Genomic DNA, 5,858 nt, shown 5'->3' with positions numbered 1-5,858 from the left:
CTCTGAGCCTGTCAGATTCAAAAGTACACAATTTCTTACTTCTGCTTCAAGTTCCAGTAGCTATAAGCCTTCAAACTTTTAAGATATTCCTAGCTCTGTGGTTCCGTTTTGGAGCTCTACCCTAGATATGCTTTGCCTGGTATTCTGTGATATGGTTGACAGCGAACTTCACTGCACCTCCGCCCTAGCCGCCATCAAGCCCCGCCTCCTTCCAGATACATACAGTCCTGTTCTGGCCTCTTGACTGTCTGATTCAGTATTAGGGTGACCTGGTTTAGAGTGGCAGTAGTTGTCTAAAAGCACAGCCTGATAATGTACCAGGTTTCCAGTAGTCAGTTCTAACCCATATTGATCCTATGCTGAACAGAATGAAACACTACCTGGCCCTACACCATCCTTAGATTTGTGGCTATATTTTAGACCATTGTTGGTGCCACTGTGTCAGTCCATCTTGCTGATGTTCTTCTTTTTTTTACATTGATTCTCCACTTTACCAAGCCTCATGTCCTTCTACAGGAATGAGTTCATTCTGATATATTGTCTGAAGTATAAAAGACAAAGTCTCACCATCCTGTCTTCTAAGGAGCATTCTGGCTGTACTTCTTCCAACACAGATGCGTTTGTTCTTCTGGCAGTCTATGATATTCTCAGTATTTTTTTCCAACACCATGATTCAAATGCATCAATTATTCTATGGTCTTCCTTATTCATTATTCCAATTTCACATGTATATAAGATTGCTAAAAATACCATAGCTTTGGTCAGGCACACCATCATTCTCAAAGTAATATCTTTGCTCTTTAACACTTTAAAGAGGATTTGTGCAGCAGATTTGCCTAATGCAATATGCTCAATATTTTGCTTCCATGAGCGTTGATTGTGGATCTAAGAAAAATGAAGTCTTGGACAACTTTAATCTTTTCGCTATTTATCATGGTATTAGTACAGTTGTGAGGATTTTCATTATGTTTACATTGAGGTACAATCCATACTTAAGGCTGTAGCCATTGATCTTCATCAGTAAGTATTTCAAGTACTCTTTACTTCTATAAAGCAAGGTTACATCATTTGTATACTGCAGGTTATTAATGAGTTTTCCTCCAATCTTGATGCCACATTCTTCTTCAAAAAATCCATCTTCTCAGATTATTTGCTCAGTTTATAGACTGAATAAGTATGATGAAAGGCTACAACCCTGGTGTACACCTTTTAAACTATAAAGTATTCCCTTGTTCTGTTCTATCAACTGCCATCAGTCTGACACTTCTGTCCCCTGTTGAGTCATGACATTTTGGGGGTACTTTTCAGGTCTGGCTCTGTTAGGACATTCTTTAAGTACACTGGTTTATTTCAAAGCTTAGTTGGAGACTTTCTCAAAGTGAACTCTGGGAGGCCTTGGCTTACTGATTGTTGGATTGGCCAAGTGGCAGCATCGATGGACTCAAGCATGGCAACAATAGTGAGGTTGGCCCAGGATCGAGCACTGTTTCGCTCTGCTGTGCATGGGGTCGCTATGAGTCGGTTCCAACTTGATGGCACCTAACAACAACAACAACAATATCTAACAGTAAAATTAAACATTTATTTACCAACTCCACGGCACATAACAACCACAACAACCAAGTGTAGTAAATTCACTGATTGTACATACTGGCTGTAGATGCTTGTTACCTTGTGTCAGTATTTATATTTTGGACAGGTCATCCTTCAGCCAATCAGGAGCCATCTCAGCCATTGCCTGGCTATGAGAGAGGATAAACGCGTGTGGTATCTTTTTCTCACAGAGCTGGATAACTCCTTCTGGAAAATCCTTCTTGATGTCTTCATAGTATTTTTTTGGCCACATTTTTTACCACAGTAAAATGTACGCATAGATAAATGTTTCTTTATGGTTTCATTGTCTTTCTTTACCACTTGTACCATTTCTTGGCTTTCAACGTAGGCAGCTTTTGTGAGGCAGAATGGATCCAGTGGACTCCTGCACGTACACTCATCTGCTATGCTTCTCTCTTGACTGATAGTTCTGATTATGAAGGATTTGATGCTCTCACGCAATGGTTTCAATAATATGTAGCTAATAGAATAGAGAGCATATCAAAACCAGCACAATAATGGGGTGGCAATCTTGCCATTGGGTGACAGTGACATAGGCTCAATTGTTGGAAAGAACATCAAGGAGTGGATTACTGGAAGTTCAGGAGCATATTTCAACATATGAAGGGAAATATAGCAGCCAATTGAATGGCCAATGAGCGTAAGTTTCATTTGCTTTGACACGTAAGTTCTCAGGAAAGCTAATTTATGTTTTGTTTGACCTTGGAGTGCATTGTTGTTGTTGCTGTTATGTGCCGTGGAGTCGATTCAGACTCACAGCAACCCTGTACAGGGTTTCTGAGGCTGTAAATCTTTATGGGAGCAGAAAGCCTCATCTTTCTGCCGTGGAACCGCTGGTAGTTTCGAACTGCTGACCTTGAGGTTCGCAGCCTGATTCGTAGCCGTGTTACCAGAGCTCCTTATGTCCTTAATCTCTTGAGTATTTGAATCATCTGAGGCTGGAGGAATCTTTTTTGTCTTTGGGGATGAAGGAATGCCCAGCATGACTGATAATCCACACTGGAAAACGTTTGTTTGTCAAAGAATACAAAGTTTTTGCAAGTGACAAATAAAAGTTAACAAAACTTAGGTTACCAGTAATAATTAAAATAAGCACCTTAGGCCTATAGGCACCTTGATCATTAAAGAGGTAAGTCCAGGGCCCACATTTTAGAACAAAACAAATTATTCATGCACAGGGATTTCTTCCTTGATTTCTGAGTCCATTTCTTAGAAATTATAAAATTCCTCAAATTAATAATCCAATTTCCTGTATCAAGGACCTGTCCGTCTAGAACTTCCCAGCTGTTCTGGAAAGAACCGGCAGCATTCTACATGGATAGATCCTTGATATAGGAAAATAATTATCATAGAATGCTAAAATAAGTGGGTAGAGTATAATGAGAAACAGGAATTATTACATAGGCTCAGAGTATCTGTCCCAAGATGCTTGCTAACTATAGAGTTAAAAATAATGACTTTACAGTGGAGAGACTGAGCAAATATCATGTACCCAAATAATCAATGTTAACATCATCACATAAGGGACAAATCAACATAAGCTCTCTCATATGTTGCACTTAAAGGGACACATGTCTTTTATTTTGTCTCTTTCCAAGAATGTATAAGACTAATGGAATCATGGAGAAACTTCAGGCAAACCCAGGTATTAGAATAATCTATAAAATAGCTGGCTGACACATGACATCAACATGAGTTGAAATCAACTTGATGACAGCAATCTTCAAATGTGTCAAGGTCAATAAAGACTGAGAACCTATTTAAGATGAAAGGAAACAAGGAGACATGAAAAATAAATACAATGTCTGATCCTGGACTGAATCCTGTAGCAGAAAACATTAGGACAACTGGTGAAATCTGAATGTCTGTATATTAGGTTATAACTTAACAATAATGGTAGTTTTCTGGTTTTAGTAATTGCACTGTGGTTTTGCAAGATGTTAATACTGTGGAGTCTAGGTGTTGTGCTCATGGGAATGTTTCTATAATTGCAACATCACACTATATCTCTCTATCTCTATCTCTATAGCAAGCCAAAATGGAAAGAGGAACAATAATAGCATGTGACAAAAATAAAATAAATAGTAAAGTAGTAGACATACATCTAAAACAATAAAAATAGAAGAATCTACTGTCATCGAGACAATTCCAATGCATAGTGACCCTGTAGGACAGAGTAGAGGTGCTCCATTGGGTTTCTAAGGCTGTAAATCTTTATAGAAGTAGACTGCATCATCCTTCTCCCAAAGAATACCTTTTGGGTTTGAGCTATTGATATTTCATTTAAATCCCAATGCTTAACCCACTGCTCCACCAGCACTCCTGGCATATGCCCAATCATATCCAAATATACATTGAATGGAAATGGATTAAATGTATTAATTAAAATTCAGAGACAACCAACTCTATTTTATCTATAAAAGATTAAATTGAATTATAAAAACACAGAACATAAATAAAAAGATTGAACAGATGTGCCATTCAAAAAGTAAGATTAAGAAAGTTGGAGTGATTATATTCTATAAGGTAAAGATTATTTCAAGACAAGTACTACTAGGAAAAAGAAAAACAAAACAGGAAATTCATTATAATAAAAGGAATATTCCATCAGGAACACATAACAATCTTGTTTATATTACCTAATTACAGAACTTTGAAATGCAAGAAGCGAAAACTGACTGAACTAAAAATAATAATTAAACTTCAGTAATTAAATTAGATGAAAATTCAGTAAGGACACAGAGGATTAAAAAATCATTGTCTTCACCTTGAAAAAATTGACTGGTATAGTACTCTATGCCAGACAACAGCTGGATGTACTAATTTCAAGTGCTCGTGAAATGTATACCAAGATATATGCCGAGTAATAATATCCACTTCAATAAATTTCAAACTGTTCCAACTGTATAGAATATTTGTATATATTCTGACTATAATGGAATCCTGGTGCAGCGCTATAGGATAAGCACTGGATCGCAAGGCCAGTTTGAACTTCAAGGTCAGACGGTCAAACTCACCAGCCACTCCTCGGAAACCCTATACAGGGTCAGAACCAACTTGATTCCACTTAACAACAACAACATGACTTTAGTGGAGTCCTGGTGTAGTGCTATAGAATAAGCAGTAAACTGCTAACTAATAGGGTTTTGGTTCAAGCTCACCAGCTGCTCTTTGGAAACCTTATACTGGATCACTGTGAGTCAGAACTCACTTGATGGCATTTAACAACAACAGCATGAGTTTAACAAATAAAATAGATATCGGTAATTATAACTTATCTAGAAAATCCTCAAAGAATAGACTTTACAAAATACATACTTCTAAGTATCTCTTATGTCAAAGAAGAAATCAAGAGTATTTTTAACTGAAGTATAAAGAAAACATATTAAATTTTGTGAGTTGTAGGTAATACAATGCTTCAAAAAATTTGTGTTTAAATACCTATATTAAAATCAATTCAAATATTTAGATTTTCTCCATAACAATCTAAAAAAGTAGAGCAAAGAAATAACAAGAAATAGGAATGATATAATATGGAAGAGAGAATCCACAAAAAGAGGGAAAAAAATGTGTTGCTTTGAAAAGATTATTAAAACCTATGGAAACAATGATTAGTGAAAAGAAAAAACAAACACATTTTCAATATTCACTTAAAGAGGAAACGTCAGTACAGATCCGACAAATATTAAAAATATGATAAACCTATGACAAACAAGTTAGTACCAATTATTTTGACAATTTAGATGTATTGTCATTTTTTTTTTAAGTTTTTATTGTGAGTTTTTTTTAAGATTTATTGCGAGGTTTACATGGGAGAACATCAGCTTTACACTCATCCTAAAGTATTTCGTTTCATTGCAATGGTTACAATCCCCTCCTTGCATTATCAAATAACCCCAAAGGGGACACCACACAGCCCCTCTGCTCCCCGGGCTGTCAGCACACAGCCCTTCTTCCTCCCTGAGTCCAATGTCCCTAACCACTCCATCTGTCCACATCATCATGTCTGTTTCCATCCCTGGTGTCACTGCCTTTCCGGGTAGGGTCCCACTCTCCATTCTTCTCACTTGATGGTCCCAGGGACCTCCGTTCCTGGGCTGAAAAATCAATCACTCTCCTCCTTTTGTCAAAAGACATCTACCTCTATATTTCCTAGCCTCACAGTCAGTCCCTGATGGCAATTATTCACTAGTGTACCACAAGAGTCTTATCCCCATTTCCTTTCGCCAGCCAGGTCCCAATGG

At 37.2% G+C, this 5,858-nt stretch overlaps 1 pseudogene; it reads right to left on the bottom strand.

Annotated features, from left to right (window-relative positions):
- Nucleotides 1–1,684: 1,684 nt before the first annotated feature.
- Nucleotides 1,685–2,820, bottom strand: LOC102812944 (annotated as a pseudogene).
- Between the last annotated feature and the right edge of the window lie 3,038 nt (nucleotides 2,821–5,858).

Source organism: Chrysochloris asiatica, unplaced genomic scaffold (assembly GCF_000296735.1).
Source record: "Chrysochloris asiatica unplaced genomic scaffold, ChrAsi1.0 scaffold00134, whole genome shotgun sequence".
Taxonomy (NCBI): domain Eukaryota; kingdom Metazoa; phylum Chordata; class Mammalia; order Afrosoricida; family Chrysochloridae; genus Chrysochloris; species Chrysochloris asiatica.
The sequence above is the reverse complement of the archived record's forward strand: the minus strand, read 5'-3'. Positions and strand labels throughout refer to the sequence as shown.